The sequence below is a fragment of the Petromyzon marinus genome, chromosome 78 (assembly GCF_048934315.1).
Source record: "Petromyzon marinus isolate PM22_M1 ecotype Great Lakes invasive population chromosome 78, UKy_Petmar_22M1.pri1.0, whole genome shotgun sequence".
In the NCBI taxonomy this organism is placed as follows: Eukaryota; Metazoa; Chordata; class Hyperoartia; order Petromyzontiformes; family Petromyzontidae; genus Petromyzon; species Petromyzon marinus.
In genome coordinates, this window is record NC_133744.1 from 5,250,308 (window position 1) to 5,273,958 (window position 23,651).

The 23,651-nt window shown below is 53.4% G+C and overlaps 1 protein-coding gene across 1 annotated transcript in view; it reads right to left on the bottom strand.

Annotated features, from left to right (window-relative positions):
* Nucleotides 1-13,889: 13,889 nt before the first annotated feature.
* LOC142907384 (interleukin enhancer-binding factor 2 homolog) overlaps nucleotides 13,890-23,651 on the bottom strand; it is a 60,853-nt gene continuing 51,091 nt past the window's right edge. Inside the window, exon 13 of the mRNA XM_076056865.1 lies at nucleotides 13,890-14,307. The gene's annotated coding sequence lies outside the window, so the exon portion shown is untranslated. The remainder of the gene's footprint in view (nucleotides 14,308-23,651) is intronic.

Below are 23,651 nucleotides of genomic sequence, written 5' to 3' on the forward strand. Positions count from 1 at the left end.
TTGTCTGTGTGTGTAATAGCACTTGCCCCTACAGCCCTGCTAGAGGCTACCTGGGGGAGCTTTGTCTCTGTGTGTAACAGCACTTGCCCCTACAGCCCTGCTAGAGGTTACCTGGGGGAGCTTTGTCTGTGTGTGTAACACTGCACTTGCCCCTACATCTCTGCTAGAGGCTACCTGGGGGAGCTTTATCTCTGTGTGACAGCACTTGCCCCTACAGCCCTGCTAGAGGCTACCTGGGGGAGCTTCATCTCTGTGTGACAGCACTTGCCCCTACAGCCCTGCTAGAGGCTACCTGGGGGAGCTTTATCTCTGTGTGTGACAGCACTTCCCCCTATAGCCCTGCTAGAGGCTACCTGGGGGAGCTTTGTCTGTGTGTAACAGCACTTGCCCCTACAGCCCTGCTAGAGGCTACCTGGGGGAGCTTTGTGTGTGTAACAGCACTTGCCCTTGCAGCCCTGCTAGAGGCTACCTGGGGGAGCTTTGTGTGAGTGACAGCACTTGCCCCTACAGCCCTGCTAGAGGCTACCTGGGGGAGCTTTGTATGAGTGACAGCACTTGCCCCTACAGCCCTGCTAGAGGCTACCTGGGGGAGCTTTGTCTGTGTGTGTAACAGCACTTGCCCCTACAGCCCTGCTAGAGGGTACCTGGGGGAGCTTTGTCTGTGTCTCTGTAACAGCACTTGCCCCTACAGCCCTGCTAGAGGCTACCTGGGGGAGCTTTGTCTGTGTGTAACAGCACTTGCCCCTACAGCCCTGCTAGAGGCTACCTGGGGGAGCTTTGTCTGTATGTGTAACAGCACTTGCCCCTGCAGCCCTGATAGAGGCTACCTGGGGGAGCTTTGTCTCTGTGTGTGTAAAAGCACTTGCCCCTACAGCCCTGCTAGAGGCTACCTGGGGGACCTTTGTCTGTGTGTGTAATAGCACTTGCCCCTACAGCCCTGCTAGAGGCTACCTGGGGGAGCTTTGTCTCTGTGTGTAACAGCACTTGCCCCTACAGCCCTGCTAGAGGCTACCTGGGGGAGCTTTGTCTGTGTGTAATAGCACTTGCCCCTACAGACATGCTAGAGGCTACCTTGGGGAGCTTTGTCTCTGTGTGTAACAGCACTTGCCCCTACAGCCCTGCTAGAGGTTACCTGGGGGAGCTTTGTCTGTGTGTGTAACACTGCACTTGCCCCTACATCTCTGCTAGAGGCTACCTGGGGGAGCTTTATCTCTGTGTGACAGCACTTGCCCCTACAGCCCTGCTAGAGGCTACCTGGGGGAGCTTCATCTCTGTGTGACAGCACTTGCCCCTACAGCCCTGCTAGAGGCTACCTGGGGGAGCTTTATCTCTGTGTGTGACAGCACTTCCCCCTATAGCCCTGCTAGAGGCTACCTGGGGGAGCTTTGTCTGTGTGTAACAGCACTTGCCCCTACAGCCCTGCTAGAGGCTACCTGGGGGAGCTTTGTCTGTGTGTGTAACAGCACTTGCCCTTGCAGCCCTGCTAGAGGCTACCTGGGGGAGCTTTGTGTGAGTGACAGCACTTGCCCCTACAGCCCTGCTAGAGGCTACCTGGGGGAGCTTTGTATGAGTGACAGCACTTGCCCCTACAGCCCTGCTAGAGGCTACCTGGGGGAGCTTTGTCTCTGTGTGTGTAACAGCACTTGCCCCTACAGCCCTGCTAGAGGCTACCTGGGGGAGCTTTGTCTGTGTGTGTAACAGCACTTGCCCCTACAGCCCTGCTAGAGGCTACCTGGGGGAGCTTTGTCTGTGTCTCTATAACAGCACTTGCCCCTACAGCCCTGCTAGAGGCTACCTGGGGGAGCTTTGTCTGTGTGTAACAGGACTTGCCCCTACAGCCCTGCTAGAGGCTACCTGGGGGAGCTTTGTCTGTATGTGTAACAGCACTTGCCCCTGCAGCCCTGATAGAGGCTACCTGGGGGAGCTTTGTCTGTGTGTGTAACAGCACTTGCCCCTACAGCCCTGCTAGAGGTTACCTGGGGGAGCTTCATCTCTGTGTGACAGCACTTGCCCCTACAGCCCTGCTAGAGGCTACCTGGGGGAGCATTGTCTGTGTGTGACAGCACTTGCCCCTACAGCCCTGCTAGAGGCTACCTGGGTGAGCTTTGTCTGTGTGACAGCACTTGCCCCTACAGCCCTGCTAGAGGCTACCTGGGGGAGCTGTGTCTGTGTGTGTGACAGCACTTGCCCCTACAGCCCTGCAAGAGGCTACCTGGGGGAGCTGTGTCTGTGTGTGACAGCACTTGCCCCTACAGCCCTGCTAGAGGCTACCTGGGGGAGCTTTGTGTGAGTGACAGCACTTGCCCCTACAGCCCTGCTAGAGGCTACCTGGGGGAGCTTTGTGTGAGTGACAACACTTGCCCCTACAGCCCTACTAGAGGCTACCTGGGGGAGCTGTGTCTGTGTGTAAGAGCACTTGCCCCTACAACCCTGCTAGAGGCTACCTGGGGAGCTTTGTCTGTGCGTGTAACAGCACTTGCCCCTACAGCCCTGCTAGAGGCTACCTGGGGGAGCTTTGTCTGTGTCTCAGCACTTGCCCCTACAACCCTGCTAGAGGCTAGCTGGGGGAGCTTTGTCTGTGTGTAACAGCACTTGCCCCTATAGCCCTGCTAGAGGCTACCTGGGGGAGCTATGTCTGTCTCAGCACTTGCCCCTACAGCCCTGCTAGAGGCTACCTGGGGGAGCTTTGTCTGTGTGTGTAACAGCACTTGCCCCTACAGCCCTGCTAGAGGCTACCTGGGGGAGCTTTGTCTATGTGTGTGTGACATCACTTGCCCCTACAGCCTTGCTAAAGGCTACCTGGGGGAGCTTTGTCTATGTGTGTGTGACATCACTTGCCCCTACAGCCTTGCTAAAGGCTACCTGGGGGAGCTTTGTCTGTATGTGTGACAGCACTTGCCCCTACAACCCTGCTAGAGGCTACCTGGGGGAGCTTTGTCTGTGCGTGTAACAGCACTTGCCCCTACAGCCCTGCTAAAGGCTACCTGGGGGAGCTTTGTATGTGTCTCAGCACTTGCCCCTACAGCCCTGCTAGAGGCTACCTGGGGGAGCTTTGTCTGTGTGTGTAACAACACTTGCCCCTACAGCCCTGCTAGAGGCTACCTGGGGGAGCTTTGTCTGTCTCTGTGTGTGACATCACTTGCCCCTACAGCCTTGCTAAAGGCTACCTGGGGAGCTTTGTCTGTGTGTGACAGCACTTGCCCCTACAGCCCTGCTAGAGGCTACCTGGGGGAGCTGTGTCTGTGTGTGTAACAGCACTTGCCCATATAGTCCTGCTAGAGGCTACCTGGGGGAGCTGTGTCTGTGTGTGACAGCACTTGCCCCTACAGCCCTGCTAGAGGCTACCTGGGCGAGCTTTGTCTGTGTGTGTAACAGCACTTGCCCCTACAGCCCTGCTAGAGGCTACCTGGGGGAGCTTTGTGTGAGTGACAGCACTTGCCCCTACAGCCCTGCTAGAGGCTACCTGGGGGAGCTTTGTGTGAGTGACAGCACTTGCCCCTACAGCCCTACTAGAGGCTACCTGGGGGAGCTGTGTCTGTGTGTAAGAGCACTTGCCCCTACAACCCTGCTAGAGGCTACCTGGGGAGCTTTGTCTGTGCGTGTAACAGCACTTGCCCCTACAGCCCTGCTAGAGGCTACCTGGGGGAGCTTTGTCTGTGTCTCAGCACTTGCCCCTACAACCCTGCTAGAGGCTAGCTGGGGGAGCTTTGTCTGTGTGTAACAGCACTTGCCCCTATAGCCCTGCTAGAGGCTACCTGGGGGAGCTATGTCTGTCTCAGCACTTGCCCCTACAGCCCTGCTAGAGGCTACCTGGGGGAGCTTTGTCTGTGTGTGTAACAGCACTTGCCCCTACAGCTCTGCTAAAGGCAACCTGGGGGAGCTTTGTCTGTCTGTGTGTGTAACAGCACTTGCCCCTACAGCCCTGCTAGAGGCTACCTGGGGGAGCTTTGTCTATGTGTGTGTGACATCACTTGCCCCTACAGCCTTGCTAAAGGCTACCTGGGGGAGCTTTGTCTATGTGTGTGTGACATCACTTGCCCCTACAGCCTTGCTAAAGGCTACGTGGGGGAGCTTTGTCTGTATGTGTGACAGCACTTGCCCCTACAACCCTGCTAGAGGCTACCTGAAAAGCTTTGTCTCTGTGTGAGTGACAGCACTTGCCCCTACAGCCCTGATAGAGGCTACCTGTGGGAGCTTTATCTGTGTGTGTAACAGCACTTGCCGCTATAGCCCTGCTAGAGGCTACCTGGGGGAGCTTGTCTGTGTCTCTGTAACAGCACTTGCCCCTACAGCCCTGCTAGAGGCTACCTGGGGGAGCTTTGTCTGTGTGTGTAACAGCACTTGCCCCTACAGCCCTGCTAGAGTCTACCTGGGGGAGCTTTGTCTGTGTCTCTGTAACAGCACTTGCCCCTACAGCCCTGCTAGAGGCTACCTGGGGGAGCTTTGTCTGTGTGTAACAGCACTTGCCCCTACAGCCCTGCTAGAGGCTACCTGGGGGAGCTTTGTCTGTATGTGTAACAGCACTTGCCCCTGCAGCCCTGATAGAGGCTACCTGGGGGAGCTTTGTCTCTGTGTGACTGCACTTGCCCCTACAGCCCTGCTAGAGGCTACCTGGGGGAGCTTTGTCTGTGTGTATAATAGCACTTGCCCCTACAGCCCTGCTAGAGGCTACCTGGGGGAGCTTTGTCTCTGTGTGTAACAGCACTTGCCCCTACAGTCCTGCTAGAGGCTACCTGGGAGAGCTTTGTCTCTGTGTGTGACAGCACTTGCCCCTACAGCCCTGCTAGAGGCTACCTGGGGGAGCTTTGTCTGTGTGTAACAGCACTTGCCCCTACAGCCCTGCTAGAGGCTACCTGGGGGAGCTTTGTCTGTGTATGTGTAACAGCACTTGCCCCTACAGCCCTGCTAAAGGCCACCTGGGGGAGCTTTGTCTCTGTGTGTGTAACAGCACTTGCCCCTACAGCCCTGCTAGAGGCTACCTTGGGGAGCTTTGTCTCTGTGTGTAACAGCACTTGCCCCTACAGCCCTGCTAGAGGCTACCTGGGGGAGCTTCATCTCTGTGTGACAGCACTTGCCCCTACAGCCCTGCTAGAGGCTACCTGGGTGAGCTTTGTCTGTGTGACAGCACTTGCCCCTACAGCCCTGCTAGAGGCTACCTGGGGGAGCTGTGTCTGTGTGTGACAGCACTTGCCCCTACAGCCCTGCTAGAGGCTACCTGGGGGAGCTTTGTCTGTGTGTGTAACGGCACTTGCCCCTACAGCCCTGCTAGAGGCTACCTAGGGGAGCTTTGTGTGAGTGACAGCACTTGCCCCTACAGCCCTGCTAGAGGCTACCTGGGGGAGCTTTGTGTGAGTGACAGCACTTGCCCCTACAGCCCTGCTAGAGGCTACCTGGGGGAGGTGTGTCTGTGTGTAAGAGCACTTGCCCCTACAACCCTGCTAGAGGCTACCTGGGGGAGCTTTGTCTGTGCGTGTAACAGCACTTGCCCCTACAGCCCTGCTAAAGGCTACCTGGGGGAGCTTTGTCTGTGTCTCAGCACTTGCCCCTACAGCCCTGCTAGAGGCTACCTGGGGGAGCTTTGTCTGTGTGTGTGACAACACTTGCCCCTACAGCCCTGCTAGAGGCTACCTGGGGGAGCTTTGTCTGTGTCTCAGCACTTGCCCCTACAGCCCTGCTAGAGGCTACCTGGGGGAGCTTTGTCTGTGTGTGTGACATCACTTGCCCCTACAGCCTTGCTAAAGGCTACCTGGGGAGCTTTGTCTGTGTGTGACAGCACTTGCCCCTACAACCCTGCTAGAGGCTACCTGAAAAGCTTTGTCTCTGTGTGAGTGACAGCATTGCCCCTACAGCCCTGCTAGAGGCTACCTGGGGGAGCTTTGTCTCTGTGTGTGTAACAGCACTTGCCCCTGCAGCCCTGATAGAGGCTACCTGGGGGAGCTGTGTCTGTGTGTGTGACAGCACTTGCCCCTACAGCCCTGCTAGAGGCTACCTGGGTGAGCTTTGTGTGAGTGACAGCACTTGCCCCTACAGCCCTGCTAGAGGCTACCTGGGGGAGCTTTGTGTGAGTGACAGCACTTGCCCCTACAGCCCTACTAGAGGCTACCTGGGGGAGCTGTGTCTGTGTGTAAGAGCACTTGCCCCTACAACCCTTCTAGAGGCTACCTGGGGAGCTTTGTCTGTGCGTGTAACAGCACTTGCCCCTACAGCCCTGCTAGAGGCTACCTGGGGGAGCTTTGTCTGTGTCTCAGCACTTGCCCCTACAACCCTGCTAGAGGCTAGCTGGGGGAGCTTTGTCTGTGTGTAACAGCACTTGCCCCTATAGCCCTGCTAGAGGCTACCTGGGGGATCTATGTCTGTCTCAGCACTTGCCCCTACAGCCCTGCTAGAGGCTACCTGGGGGAGCTTTGTCTGTGTGTGTAACAGCACTTGCCCCTACAGCTCTGCTAAAGGCAACCTGGGGGAGCTTTGTCTGTCTGTGTGTGTAACAGCACTTGCCCCTACAGCCCTGCTAGAGGCTACCTGGGGGAGCTTTGTCTATGTGTGTGTGACATCACTTGCCCCTACAGCCTTGCTAAAGGCTACCTGGGGGAGCTTTGTCTGTATGTGTGATAGCACTTGCCCCTACAACCCTGCTAGAGGCTACCTGGGGGAGCTTTGTCTGTGCGTGTAACAGCACTTGCCCCTACAGCCCTGCTAAAGGCTACCTGGGGGAGCTTTGTCTGTGTCTCAGCACTTGCCCCTACAGCCCTGCTAGAGGCTACCTGGGGGAGCTTTGTCTGTGTGTGTAACAACACTTGCCCCTACAGCCCTGCTAGAGGCTACCTGGGGGAGCTTTGTCTGTCTGTGTGTGTGACATCACTTGCCCCTACAGCCTTGCTAAAGGCTACCTGGGGAGCTTTGTCTGTGTGTGACAGCACTTGCCCCTACAACCCTGCTAGAGGCTACCTGAAAAGCTTTGTCTCTGTGTGAGTGACAGCATTGCCCCTACAGCCCTGCTAGAGGCTACCTGGGGGAGCTTTGTCTCTCTGTGTGTAACAGCACTTGCCCATATAGTCCTGCTAGAGGCTACCTGGGGGAGCTGTGTCTGTGTGTGTGACAGCACTTGCCCCTACAGCCCTGCTAGAGGCTACCTGGGGGAGCTGTGTCTGTGTGTGACAGCACTTGCCCCTACAGCCCTGCTAGAGGCTACCTGGGCGAGCTTTGTCTGTGTGTGTAACAGCACTTGCCCCTACAGCCCTGCTAGAGGCTACCTGGGGGAGCTTTGTGTGAGTGACAGCACTTGCCCCTACAGCCCTGCTAGAGGCTACCTGGGGGAGCTTTGTGTGAGTGACAGCACTTGCCCCTACAGCCCTACTAGAGGCTACCTGGGGGAGCTGTGTCTGTGTGTAAGAGCACTTGCCCCTACAACCCTGCTAGAGGCTACCTGGGGAGCTTTGTCTGTGCGTGTAACAGCACTTGCCCCTACAGCCCTGCTAGAGGCTACCTGGGGGAGCTTTGTCTGTGTCTCAGCACTTGCCCCTACAACCCTGCTAGAGGCTAGCTGGGGGAGCTTTGTCTGTGTGTAACAGCATTTGCCCCTATAGCCCTGCTAGAGGCTACCTGGGGGAGCTATGTCTGTCTCAGCACTTGCCCCTACAGCCCTGCTAGAGGCTACCTGGGGGAGCTTTGTCTGTGTGTAACAGCACTTGCCCCTACAGCTCTGCTAAAGGCAACCTGGGGGAGCTTTGTCTGTCTGTGTGTGTAACAGCACTTGCCCCTACAGCCCTGCTAGAGGCTACCTGGGGGAGCTTTGTCTATGTGTGTGTGACATCACTTGCCCCTACAGCCTTGCTAAAGGCTACCTGGGGGAGCTTTGTCTATGTGTGTGTGACATCACTTGCCCCTACAGCCTTGCTAAAGGCTACCTGGGGGAGCTTTGTCTGTATGTGTGACAGCACTTGCCCCTACAACCCTGCTAGAGGCTACCTGAAAAGCTTTGTCTCTGTGTGAGTGACAGCACTTGCCCCTACAGCCCTGATAGAGGCTACCTGGGGGAGCTTTATCTGTGTGTGTAACAGCACTTGCCGCTATAGCCCTGCTAGAGGCTACCTGGGGGAGCTTGTCTGTGTCTCTGTAACAGCACTTGCCCCTACAGCCCTGCTAGAGGCTACCTGGGGGAGGTTTGTCTGTGTGTGTAACAGCACTTGCCCCTACAGCCCTGCTAGAGTCTACCTGGGGGAGCTTTGTCTGTGTCTCTGTAACAGCACTTGCCCCTACAGCCCTGCTAGGGGCTACCTGGGGGAGCTTTGTCTGTGTGTAACAGCACTTGCCCCTACAGCCCTGCTAGAGGCTACCTGGGGGAGCTTTGTCTGTATGTGTAACAGCACTTGCCCCTGCAGCCCTGATAGAGGCTACCTGGGGGAGCTTTGTCTCTGTGTGACTGCACTTGCCCCTACAGCCCTGCTAGAGGCTACCTGGGGGAGCTTTGTCTGTGTGTATAATAGCACTTGCCCCTACAGCCCTGCTAGAGGCTACCTGGGGGAGCTTTGTCTCTGTGTGTAACAGCACTTGCCCCTACAGTCCTGCTAGAGGCTACCTGGGAGAGCTTTGTCTCTGTGTGTGACAGCACTTGCCCCTACAGCCCTGCTAGAGGCTACCTGGGGGAGCTTTGTCTGTGTGTAACAGCACTTGCCCCTACAGCCCTGCTAGAGGCTACCTGGGGGAGCTTTGTCTGTGTATGTGTAACAGCACTTGCCCCTACAGCCCTGCTAAAGGCCACCTGGGGGAGCTTTGTCTCTGTGTGTGTAACAGCACTTGCCCCTACAGCCCTGCTAGAGGCTACCTGGGGGAGCTTTGTCTGTGTCTCTGTAACAGCACTTGCCCCTACAGCCCTGCTAGAGGCTACCTGGGGGACCTTTGTCTCTGCACTTGCCCCTACAGCCCTGCTAGAGGCTACCTGGGGAAGCTTTGTCTGTGTGTGTAACAGCACTTGCCGCTATAGCCCTGCTAGAGGCTACCTGGGGGAGCTTTGTCTGTGTGTGTAACAGCACTTGCCCCTACAGCCCTGCTAGAGGCTACCTGGGGGAGCTTTGTCTGTGTGTGTGTGTGTGTAACAGCACTTGCCCCTACAGCCCTGCTAGAGGCTACCTGGGGAAGCTTTGTTTGTGTGTAACAACACTTGCCCCTATAGCCCTGCTAGAGGCTACCTGGGTGAACTTTGTCTCTGTGTGTGTGTGTAACAGCACTTGCCCCTACAGCCCCGCTAGAGGCTACCTGGGGGAGCTTTGTCTGTGTGTTACAGCACTTGCCCCTACAGCACTGCTAGAGGCTACCTGGGAGAGCTTTGTCTGTGTGTGTAACAGCACTTGACCCTATAGCCCTGCTAGAGGCTACCTGGGGGAGCTTTGTCTCTTTGTGTGTAACAGCACTTGCCCCTACAGCCCTGCTAGAGGCTACCTGGGTGAGCTTTGTCTGTGTGTAACAGCACTTGCCCCTACAGCCCTACTAGGGGCTACCTGGGGGAGCTTTGTCTCTGTATGTGTAACAGCACTTGCTCCTACAGCCCTGCTAGAGGCTACCTGGGGGAACTTTGTCTGGGTGTAACAGCACTTGCCACTACAGCCCTGCTAGAGGCTACCTGGGGGAGCTTTGTCTCTGTGTAACAGCACTTGCCCCTATAGCCCTGCTAGAGGTTACCTGAGGGAGCTTTGTCTGTGTGTGTAACAGCACTTGCCCCTACAGCCCTGCTAGAGGCTACCTGGGTGAGCTTTGTCTGTGTGTATAACAGCACTTGACCCTACTGCCCTGCTAGAGGCTACCTGGGGGACATTTGTCTCTGCACTTGCCCGTACAGCCCTGCTAGAGGCTATTTGGGGGAGCTTTGTCTCTGTGTGTGGGACACTTGCCCCTACAGTCCTTCTAGAGGCTACCTGGGGGAGCTTTGTCTTTGTGTGTGTGTGACAGCACTTGCCCCTACAAATCCGCTAGAGGATACCTGGGGGAGCTTTTTCTGTGTCTGTGTGACGGCACTTGCCCCGACTGCTCTGCTAGAGGCTACCTGGGGAGCTTTATCTGTGTGTGTAACAGCACTTGCCCCTACAGCCCTGCTAGAGGCTACCTGGGGGAGCTTTGTCTGTGTGTAACAGCACTTGCCCCTACACCCCTATTAGAGGCTACCTGGGGGAGATTTGTGTGTGTAACAGCACTTGCCCCTACAGCACTGCTAGAGGCTACCTGGGGGAGCTTTGTCTGTGTGCTTAACAGCACTTGCCCCTACAGCCCTGCTAGAGGATACCTGGAGGAGCTTTGTCTGTGTGTGTGTAACAGCACTTGCCCCTACAGTCCTGCTAGAGGCTACCTGGGGGACCTTTGTCTCTGCACTTGCCCCTACAGCCCTGCTAGAGGCTACCTGGGGAAGCTTTGTCTCTGTGTGTGTAACAGCACTTGCCCCTACAGCCCTGCTAGAGGCTACCTGGGGGAGCTTTGTCTGTGTGTGTAACAGCACTTGCCCCTACAGCCCTGCTAGAGGCTACCTGGGGGAGCTTTGTCTGTGTGTGTGTGTAACAGCACTTGCCCCTACAGCCCTGCTAGAGGCTACCTGGGGAAGCTTTGTTTGTGTGTAACACCACTTGCCCCTATAGCCCTGCTAGAGGCTACCTGGGGGAGCTTTGTCTCTGTGTGTGACAGCACTTGCCCCTACAGCCTTGCTAGAGGCTAACTGGGGGAGCTTTGTCTGTGTATGTGAAACAGCACTTGCCCCTATAGCCCTGCTAGAGGCTACCTGGGGGAGCTTTGTGTATGTGAAACAACACTTGCCCCTACAGCCCCGCTAGAGGCTACCTGGGAGAGCTTTGTCTGTGTGTGTGACAGCACTTGCCCCTACAGCCCTGCTAGAGGCTACCTGGGGTAGGTTTGTCTCTGTGTGTGACAGCACTTGCCCCTACAGCCCTGCTAGAGGCTACCTGGGTGAACTTTGTCTCTGTGTGTGTGTGTAACAGCACTTGCCCTTACAGCCCTGCTAGAGGCTACCTGGGGGAGCTTTGTCTGTGTGTGACAGCACTTGCCCCTACAGCCCCGCTAGAGGCTACCTGGGGGAGCTTTGTCTGTGTGTGTTACAGCACTTGCCCCTATAGCCCTGCTAGAGGCTACCTGGGAGAGCTTTGTCTCTGTGTGTAACAGCACTTGCCCCTACAGCCCTGCTAGAGGCTACCTGGGGGAGCTTTGTGTGTGTGACAGCACTTGCCCCTATAGCCCTGATAGAGGCTACCTGGGAGAGCTTTGTCTCTGTGTGTAACAGCACTTGCCCCTACAGCCCTGCTAGAGGCTACCTGGGGGAGCTTTGTCTGTGTGTGTGTAACAGCACTTGCCCCTATAGCCCTGCTAGAGGCTACCTGGGGGAGCTTTGTCTCTGTGACAGCACTTGCCCCTACAGCCCTGCTAGAGGCTACCTGGGTGAGCTGTCTCTGTGTGTAAGAGCACTTGCCCCTACAGCCCTGCTAGAGGCTACCTGGGGAAGCTTTGTCTCTGTGTGTGTAACAGCACTTGCCCCTACAGCCCTGCTAGAGGCTACCTGGGGGAGCTTTGTCTGTGTGTGTAACAGCACTTGCCCCTACAGCCCTGCTAGAGGCTACCTGGGGGAGCTTTGTCTGTGTGTGTGTGTAACAGCACTTGCCCCTACAGCCCTGCTAGAGGCTACCTGGGGAAGCTTTGTTAGTGTGTAACACCACTTGCCCCTATAGCCCTGCTAGAGGCTACCTGGGGGAGCTTTGTCTCTGTGTGTGACAGCACTTGCCCCTACAGCCTTGCTAGAGGCTAACTGGGGGAGCTTTGTCTGTGTATGTGAAACAGCACTTGCCCCTATAGCCCTGCTAGAGGCTACCTGGGGGAGCTTTGTGTATGTGAAACAACACTTGCCCCTACAGCCCCGCTAGAGGCTACCTGGGAGAGTTTTGTCTGTGTGTGTGACAGCACTTGCCCCTACAGCCCTGTTAGAGGCTACCTGGGGGAGCTTTGTCTCTGTGTGTGACAGCACTTGCCCCTACAGCCCTGCTAGAGGCTACCTGGGTGAACTTTGTCTCTGTGTGTGTGTGTAACAGCACTTGCCCCTACAGCCCCGCTAGAGGCTACCTGGGGGAGCTTTGTCTGTGTGTGTTACAGCACTTGCCCCTACAGCCCCGCTAGAGGCTACCTGGGAGAGCTTTGTCTCTGTGTGTAACAGCACTTGCCCCTACAGCCCTGCTAGAGGCTACCTGGGGGAGCTTTGTCTGGGTGTAACAGCACTTGCCACTACAGCCCTGCTAGAGGCTACCTGGGGGAGCTTTGTCTGGGTGTAACAGCACTTGCCACTACAGTCCTGCGAGACGCTACCTGGGGGAGCTTTGTCTGTGTGTGTGTGACAGCACTTGCCCCTACAGCCCTGCTAGAGGCTACCTGGGGGAGCTTTGTCTGTGTTTGTTACAGCACTTGCCCCTACAGCCCTGCTAGAGGCTACCCGGGGGAGCTTTGTCTGTGTGTAACAGCACTTGCCCCTACAGCCCTGCTAGAGGCTACCTGGGGGAGCTTTGTGTGTGTGACAGCACTTGCCACTACAGCCCTGCTAGAGGCTACCTGGGGGAGCTTTGTCTGGGTGTAACAGCACTTGCCCCTACAGCCCTGCTAGAGGCTACCTGGGGGAGTTTTGTCTGGGTGTAACAGCACTTGCCCCTACAGCCCTGCTAGAGGCTACCTGGGGGAGCTTTGTCTGTGTATGTGTAACAGCACTTGCCCCTACAACCTTGCTAGGGGCTACCTGGGGGAGCTTTGTCTGTGTCTGTGTAACAGCACTTGCCCCTACAGCCCTGCTAGAGGCTACCTGCGGGAGCTTTGTCTGTGTCTGTGTAACAGCACTTGCCGCTACAGCCCTGCTAGAGGCTACCTGGGGGAGCTTTGTCTCTGTGTGTGACAGCACTTGCCCCTACAGCCCTGCTAGAGGCTACCTGGGGGAGCTTTGTCTGTGTGTAACAGCACTTGCCCCTACAGCCCTGCTAGAGGCTACCTGGGAGAGCTTTGTCTGTGTGTAACAGCACTTGCCCCTGCAGCCCTGCTAGAGGCTACCTGGGGGAGCTTTGTCTCTGTACTTGCCCCTACCGCCCTGCTAGAGGCTACCTGGGCGAGCTTTGTCTCTGTGTGAGTGACAGCACTTGCCCCTATAGCCCTGCTAGAGGCTACCTGGGGGAGCTTTGTCTGTGTGTAACAGCACTTGACCCTACTGCCCTGCTAGAGGCTACCTGGGGGAGCTTTGTGTGTAACAGCACTTGCCCCTATAGCCCTGCTAGAGGCTACCTGGGGGAGCTTTGTCTGTGTGTAACAGCACTTGCCCCTACAGCCCTGCTAGAGGCTACCTGGGTGAGCTTTGTCTCTGTGTGTGACAGCACTTGCCCCTACAGCCTTGCTAGAGGCTTCCTGGGGGAGCTTTGTCGGTGTGTGTAACAGCACTTGCCCCTACAGCCCTGCTAGAGGCTACCTGGGGGAGCTTTGTCTGTGTGTGACAGCACTTGCCCCTACAGCCCCGCTAGAGGCTACCTGGGGGAGCTTTGTCTGTGTGTAACAGCACTTGCCCCTATAGCCCTGCTAGAGGCTACCTGGGGGAGCTTTGTCTGTGTGTAACAGCACTTGCCCCTACAGCCCTGCTAGAGGCTACCTGGGGGAGCTTTGTCTCTGTGTGTGTGACAGCACTTGCCCCTACAGCCCTGCTAGAGGCTACCTGGGGGAGCTTTGTCTGTGTGTGTAACAGCACTTGCCCCTACAGCCCTGCTAGAGGCTACCTGGGGGAGCTTTGTCTCTGTGTGTGTGACAGCACTTGCCCCTACAGCCCTGCTAGAGGCTACCTGGGGGAGCTGTGTCTGTGTGTGAGTGACACAACGAGACGCGAGTGTTTTTTTAAAGTTTCGAGTTTTATTCAAATGACATTTTAACAACATCGATGGGTGACGATGGTGTCTGTGTGTGTGTCTGTGTGTGTCACTGTGTGTGTGTCACTGTGTGTGTGTCTGTGTGTGTCACTGTGTCACTGTGTGTGTGTCTGTGTGTCACTGTGTGTGTGTCACTGTGTGTGTGTCACTGTGTGTGTGTCTGTGTGTGTGTCAGTGTATGTGTCTGTGTGTGTGTTTCACTGTGTGTGTTTCACTGTGTGTCACTGTGTCTGTCACTGCGTGTGTCTGTGTGTGTGTCACTGTGTGTGTCTGTGTGTGTCACTGTGTGTGTCACTGTGTGTGTCACTGTGTGTGTCACTGCGTGTGTCTGTGTGTGTGTGTAACTGCGCGTCGAAATATTCTTCGGGTCAGCCTTCATCTGTTCGCACACACACACACACAGTTACACACACAGTCACAGACACACACAGTTACACACACAGTTACACACACAGTCACAGACACACACACACAGTTACACACGCAGTTATACACACAGTTACACACACAGTCACAGACACACACACAGTTACACACACAGTCACAGACACACACAGTTACACACAGTTATACACACAGTTACACACACACACAGTTACACACACAGTCACAGACACACACACAGTTACACACAGACAGTTACACACACATACAGTTACACACACACAGACAGACACACACATACAGTTACACACAGACACACACACACAGTTACACACACACAGTTACACACAGACACACACACAGTTACACACACAGTCACAGACACACACACACACAGTTACACACACACACAGACACACACACAGTGACACACACACAGTTACAGACACACACACAGTCACACACACACAGACACACACACAGTCACACACACAGACACACACACACAGTCACACACACAGTTACACACACAGTCACAGACACACACACAGTTACACACAGACACACACAGTCACACACACACAGTTACATATACACAGTCACAGACACACACACACAGACACACACCCAGTGACACACACACACACAGTTACATATACACAGTCACAGACACACACACACACACACAGTGACACACACACAGTGACACACACACAGACACACACACAGTGACACACAGACACACACAGTTACACACACAGTCACAGACACACACACACAGTCACACACACAGTCACACACACACACAGACACACACACACAGTGACACACACAGTGACACACACACACACAGTGACACACACACACAGACACACACACAGTGACACACACACAGTGACACACACAGTGACACACACACACACAGTGACACACAGTGACACACACAGTGACACACAGTGACACACACAGTGACACACACACAGTGACACACACAGTGACACACACAGTGACACACACACAGTGACACACACACACAGTGACACACACACAGTGACACACACACACAATTACACACAGTGACACACACACAGACACACACAGTGACACACACACACACAGTGACACACACAGTAACACACACAGTGACACACAGACAGTGACACACACACAGTGACACACACAGTGACACACACAGTGACACACACACACAGTGACACACACACACAGTGACACACACAGTGACACACACACACACAGTGACACACACACACAGACACACACACAGTGACACACACACAGTGACACACAGTGACACACACAGTGACACACACACACACACAGTGACACACAGTGACACACACAGTGACACACACAGTGACACACACAGTGACACACACACACAGTGACACACACACAGTGACACACACACACAATTACACACAGTGACACACACAGACACACACAGTGACACACACACACACACAGTGACACACACAGTAACACACACAGTGACACACAGACAGTGACACACACACAGTGACACACACAGTGACACACACAGTGACACACACAGTAACACACACAGTGACACACACACAGTGACACACACACACAGTGACACACACACAGTGACACACACAGTGACACACACAGTGACACACACAGTAACACACACAGTGACACACACACACAGTGACACACACACACAGTGACACACACAGTGACACACACACACACAGTGACACACACACACAGACACACACACAGTGACACACACACAGTGACACACAGTGACACACACAGTGACACACACACACACACAGTGACACACAGTGACACACACAGTGACACACAGTGACACACACAGTGACACACACACACAGTGACACACACAGTGACACACACAGTGACACACACACAGTGACACACACACACAGTGACACACACACAGTGACACACACACACAATTACACACAGTGACACACACACAGACACACACAGTGACACACACACACACACAGTGACACACACAGTGACACACAGACAGTGACACACACACAGTGACACACACAGTGACACACACAGTGACACACACAGTGACACACACACACACAGTGACACACACAGTGACACACACACAGTGACACACACAGTGACACACACAGTGACACACACACACAGCCGGACACACCACAAAGTGTCAGGCCTACACCAGTAGGCACACACAGTGACACACACAGTGACACACACAGTGACACACACACAGTGACACACACAGTGACACACACAGTGACACACACACAGTGACACACAGTGACACACACAGTGACACACACACAGACACACACACAGACACACACAGTGACACACACACAGACACACACATCAGGTCCATGTTAGACGTCAATCAACGCACACGAAACAGAGACCCATAGAGATACACAGAGACCCATAGAGATACATAGAGATAGAGACCCATAGAGATACACAGAGACCCATAGAGATACACAGAGACCCATAGAGATACATAGAGATACATAGAGACCCAGAGACCCATAGAGATACAGAGATACACAGAGACCCATAGAGATACAGAGACCCAGAGATACATAGAGACCCATAGAGATACAGAGACCCAGAGATACACAGAGACCCATAGAGATACATAGAGATACATAGAGACCCATAGAGATACACAGAGACCCATAGAGATACACAGAGACCCATAGAGATACATAGAGACCCAGAGATACACAGAGATCCATAGAGACCCATAGAGATACACAGAGACCCATAGAGATACACAGAGACCCATAGAGATACATAGAGACCCATAGAGATACACAGAGACCCATAGAGATACATAGAGACCCAGAGATACACAGAGACCCATAGAGATACATAGAGACCCATAGAGATACACAGAGATCCATAGAGATACACAGAGACCCATAGAGATACATAGAGACCCATAGAGATACACAGAGATCCATAGAGATACACAGAGACCCATAGAGATACATAGAGACCCATAGAGATACACAGAGACCCATAGAGATACACAGAGACCCATAGAGATAGAGACCCATAGAGATACACAGAGACCCATAGATACATAGAGACCCAGAGATACACAGAGACCCATAGAGATACACAGAGACCCATAGAGATACACAGAGACCCATAGAGATACACAGAGACCCATAGAGATACACAGAGACCCATAGAGATAGAGACCCATAGAGATACATAGAGACCCATAGAGATACATAGAGACCCATAGAGATAGATAGAGACCCATAGAGATACACAGAGACCCATAGAGATACATAGAGACCCATAGAGATACATAGAGACACAGAGACCCATAGAGATACATAGAGACCCATAGAGATACACAGAGACCCATAGAGATACACAGAGACCCATAGAGATACATAGAGACCCATAGAGATACACAGAGACCCAGAGATACACAGAGACCCATAGAGATACACAGAGACCCATAGAGATACACAGCAACCTATAGAGATACACAGAGACCCATAGAGATACACAGAGACCCATAGAGATACATAGAGACACACAGAGATACATAGAGATACACAGAGACCCATAGAGATACACAGAGACCCATAGAGATACATAGAGACACACAGAGACACAGAGACACATAGAGACACATAGAGATACACAGAGACCCATAGAGATACACAGAGACTCAGAGATACACAGAGACCCATAGAGATACACAGAGACCCATAGAGATACACAGAGACCCATAGAGATACACAGAGACCCATAGAGATACAGAGACACATAGAGACCCATAGAGATACACAGAGACCCATAGAGATACACAGAGACCCATAGAGATACACAGTGACCCATAGAGATACATAGAGACCCATAGAGATACACAGAGACCCATAGAGATACACAGAGACACATAGAGACCCATAGAGATACACAGAGACCCATAGAGATACACAGTGACCCATAGAGATACATAGAGACCCATAGAGGTACACAGAGACCCATAGAGATACACAGAGACACATAGAGACCCATAGAGATACACAGAGACCCATAGAGATACACAGAGACCCATAGAGATACATAGAGACCCACAGAGATACACAGAGACCCACAGAGATACACAGAGACCCATAGAGATACACAGAGACCCATAGAGATACACAGAGACCCAGAGATACACAGAGACCCATAGAGATGCATAGAGATACATAGAGACACATAGAGATACATAGAGATACATAGAGACTCATAGAGATACATAGAGACCCATAGAGATACATAGAGACCCATAGAGATGCATAGAGACACAGAGATACATAGAGACACATATAGATACATAGAGATACATAGAGACCCATAGAGATGCATAGAGACACATAGAGACACATAGAGACGCATAGAGATACATAGAGATGCATAGAGATACACAGAGACACATAGAGATACATAGAGATACACAGAGACCCATAGAGATACATAGAGACCCATAGAGATGCATAGAGACCCATAGAGATGCATAGAGAGACATAGAGATACATAGAGACACATAGAGATACATAGAGACCCACAGAGATACAGTGACCCATAGAGATACATAGAAATACATAGAGACCCATAGAGACATACAGAGATACACAGAGACACATAGAGATACATAGAGATACACAGAGACCCATAGAGATACATAGAGACCCATAGAGATACATAGAGATACATAGAGACCCATAGAGATACATAGAGACCCATAGAGATACATAGAGACCCATAGAGATACACAGTGACCCATAGAGATACATAGAAATACATAGAGACCCATAGAGACACACAGAGATACACAGAGACACAGAGATACATTGAGACCCACAGAGACCCATAGAGATACATAGAGACCCATAGAGATGCATAGAGACCCATAGAGATACATAGAGACACATAGAGATACATAGAGATACATAGAGACTCATAGAGATACATAGAGACCCATAGAGATACATAGACTCATAGAGATACACAGAGACCCATAGAGATACACAGAGAACCATAGAGACGCAGAGATACAGAGATACATAGAGACCCATAGAGATACATAGAGACCCATAGAGACTCATAGAGATACATAGAGATACATAGAGACCCATAGAGATACACAGTGACCCAAAGAGATACACAGAGACCCATAGAGATACACAGTGACCCATAGAGATAGAGACCCATAGAGACACATAGAGATACTTAGAGATACATAGAGACCCATAGAGATACATAGAGACCCATAGAGATACATAGAGACTCATAGAGATACATAGTGACCCATAGAGATACACAGAGAACCATAGAGATACACAGAGACCCATAGAGATACACAGAGACCCATAGAGATACATAGAGACCCATAGAGATGCATAGAGACACATAGAGATACATAGAGACACATAGAGATACACAGTGACCCATAGAGACCCATAGAGATACATAGAGACACACAAAGACCCACAGAGATACACAGAGACCCATAGAGATACATAGAGACCCATAGAGATACACAGAGACCCATAGAGATACACAGAGACCCATAGAGATACAGAGATACACAGAGACCCATAGAGATACACAGAGACTCATAGAGATGCATAGAGACCCATAGAGATACATAGAGACCCATAGAGATACAGTGAGATACACAGAGACCCATAGAGATACATAGAGACCCACAGAGATACACAGAGACCCATAGAGATACACAGAGACCCATAGAGATACATAGAGACCCATAGAGATACATAGAGACCCATAGAGATACACAGACACATAGAGATACATAGAGACACATAGAGACCCATAGAGACACACAGAGACACATAGAGATACATTGGTTTAACCAGACTGGATTGTGTGAGGAGCTCACAAATCCTTGAAAGATCTGGGCAAGGTCCCATCGGTGAGCTCCTCCGGTAGGCAAGGCTGCGATGGCTGGGTCATGTAGCCCGCATGCCCAGCCACCGCATGCCGGAACAGCTTTTGTTTGGCCGGATTGAGGGGGCTAAGCGGGCGCGGCACGGGCTAGAGAAGAGATGGAGTGATGTGGTACAGGAGGACGTGGAGCTGAGTGGACTTGCCGATGACTGGTCCCAGCGGTGTCAAGATCGGCCTCTGTGGAGGAGGCTCGTGAAGGACGCTACTGGGCAGTTGGAGGCAGTCGCCCTCCAACAACAACGGAGGGCGGAGGAGCGACGCTCACAACAACGGGCAGAGCGCCGGGTGGCTAAAGCACAGCAGGTTGGCACAGTAGGGGGCACAGGTGGTGCATCAGCCAGTCATCTCAGTCAGTCGACCCGTGGCACCTGGGTCTGCCCCGTGACCTCCTGCCAGCGGGCGTTCGACACTTCACGTGGCCTCAGGGTGCACATAGCCTGGCACAAGCGTCGTGGTGATGTCACCGCCACTTAGTGGCGAATGGCGGTTGTTGTTGTTGTTTGTGTGTGTGTGTGTCTGTGTGTGTGTCTGTGTGTGTGTCTGTGTGTGTCTGTGTGTGTGTCTGTGTGTGTGTCTGTGTGTGTATGTGTCTGTGTGTGTGTATGTGTCTGTGTGTGTCTATCTGTGTGTGTGTCTGTCTGCGTGTGTGTATGTGTCTGTGTGTGTGTATGTGTCTGTGTGTTCCGGCAAAACAACCCCCTACCTCCTCGCGGTGCCGGACGGGCAACTCTGTCGTGGACAGTGCTGTGGGGGGAGTTCCAATTTTGATTGGCTCCTCCCCTCATGGCATATGTGTCCACCACAGGGGCTAAACGGGGGCTCTGGACGGGTGCGAGGGGCTGGTAACCCCTCCACCTTCAATTAATTACCACAAAACCACGAATTAAAGTGAAATATGTAACAACTAAGCTTGTGCCGGAGGCCCCGGGGGGCCAGGCGTCTATGACGTCTCCTGGCCAAACCCCAATTGGCGGAGCCAGGAGATTGAATACCTACCCTCGGGGCTACTCCAGAAACAACGAAAAGCCACTACGGGTGGCCACGTGGAATGTTCGAACGCTCACTGCAGAGGAGAGGCTGCCACTCCTCTGTCGGGAGCTGGACCGGTACCGCCTGGATCTATGCGGCATTCAGGAGGTCCGGTGGACCGGCTCTGGCTCCTGCCACCATGAGGGGTGGACAGTCCTCTACTCGGGGCAGCAGACTGCCAAACAACAGGGTGTGGGTCTTCTTTTGAACAAAAGAATGAAGGGGGCGTGGGAGCGTGGCGGTGAGGTGTGGGAAGCTGTAAGCCCCAGGCTACTTTGGGCTCGCCTTCCCATCAACCGGAGGCGAGGAATGGTGGTCGTGGTTACTTATGCCCCCACCGAAGATGAACATCCGTGGAGGGATGCAGGCAAAGCCGATGAGTCAGATGCCTTCTATGACCTCCTGTCACAGGTGCTGGCTAAAGTGGCCCCTCGGGATAGAGTCATCATGTTGGGTGACTTCAATGCCCGAGTTGGTCATGATACTGGCACCTGGTCTGGAGTGATTGGAGGGCATGGGCCAGATCAGCTCAATAACAACGGTAGGAGGCTGCTAGATTTTTGTGCAGCCCATGGGCTTGTAATTACCAACACGCTGTTCCGGCATCGGCGCATCCACACAACATCATGGATGCATGCCGGGTCCAAGCAAGAACATCTGCTGGACTACATAGTGACGGACCAGCGAATGCGAGCCCATGTCCTTGACACCAGGACCTACCGTGGAGCTGATCTGCCCTCTGACCATCGACTAGTCATCTGTAAGATGCGCCTGCCATTCTTCCACTCCGGTGGTGGGTGTACACCCAGGACCCCATTCCAACCTAAAGTGGCCTGGTCTCAGTTATCTGATGAAAGTTGCAAGCGAGAATTTCATCATCGCTTGCGGCTGGGATTGGCATCGTCCCCGACTCCTCCTGATGTCGAGGGTAAATGGGCGAGGTTTAGGACTGTGACTCATGCAGCTGCAATGGCTGCTTTGGGTACGCGGTCCAGACCTCCCCAGACACCCTGGATGACAGAGGAGTTGTTCAGGATGGTTGAGAAAAAGCGACAGGCCCACTGTCATCGGCTACAGAATCCCACGTCAGAGAATGAGGAGGCTTACCGCAGCCTTCGCTCGGAGGTTCGGAGAGCCGTGAGGCGCTGCAAGGATGGGTGGTGGTCGCGGGTTGCTGAGGAGATGGAGTCTGCCTCAGTGGCCCGTGATCACAAATCGCTATTTAACTCCATCAAAAAAGTAACCTGCAGCGCCACACCTATTACCATCATTAGGGGAAAAAACGGTGATCCAATTTCCGACCCCCAGGAACAGGTTCGCAGATTTGCTGAGCATTTCTGTGAGGTCCTGGGGGAGGGAAAATCCCACAGCCAGGAAAACATCGTGGCACAAAGTGAGGATGACCCTGCTGAGGCTGCGGTGCCTCAAATATTGGATGAAGTCACCCCCTGCGAGTGGCTGGCTGAGGTGCCATCTGCTGAGGAAGTATTGAAGGCGATCCGGAGTCTGAGACCAGGAAAGGCAGCGGGCAGAGATGATCTCCCAAGCGAAATGCTGAGGGAGGGTGGCGTTTGTGCACAGACTGCCCTATATGACATCATAACAACGGTCTGGACCACTGGACGGGTTCCGCAGGATTGGAAGGATGCCCTGGTGGTCCCCCTTTTTAAGAAGGGGGACCGCACAGACTGTAACAACTACAGAGGCATCTCACTCCTCAGTGTGCCGGGAAAGGTCCTGGCAAGGATTATTCAGCATCGCCTTGCCAGGCACGCTGAGGAGAGGCTTGCGGAGCCCCAATGCGGTTTCAGGAAAGGGCGGTCCTGCACAGATGCCATATTTTCTGTCCGTCTGCTACAGCAGAGGTGTAGGGAATTCCAACAAGACCTACATCTCTGCTTTATTGACCTGGTCAAGGCCTATGATACCATCAGTAGGCCTGGGCTCTGGGTCGTTCTTCGTGCTTTTGGAGTACCTGACCCTCTGCTCACGATCATTAAGGACCTTCATGATGGTGAGCGGGCCCGGGTAAAACTACGTGGCCGGGAGTCAGAGCCATTCCCTGTACACCTTGGGGTGCGACAGGGATGTCCTCTGGCTCCCACATTATTTAACATCTATTTTGACCACGTAGTTCGTGAAGCCTTCAATAGCTGTACCGGGGGAATCTCCATATGGTACAGATATAATGGGAGGCTAATCGATGCCCGGGTGCGGTCAAGGGATGGCTCCCTATTGCTCAACCACATTATGTATGCTGATGACTTGGTAATAGCTGCTCAGTCAGAGGAGGAGTTG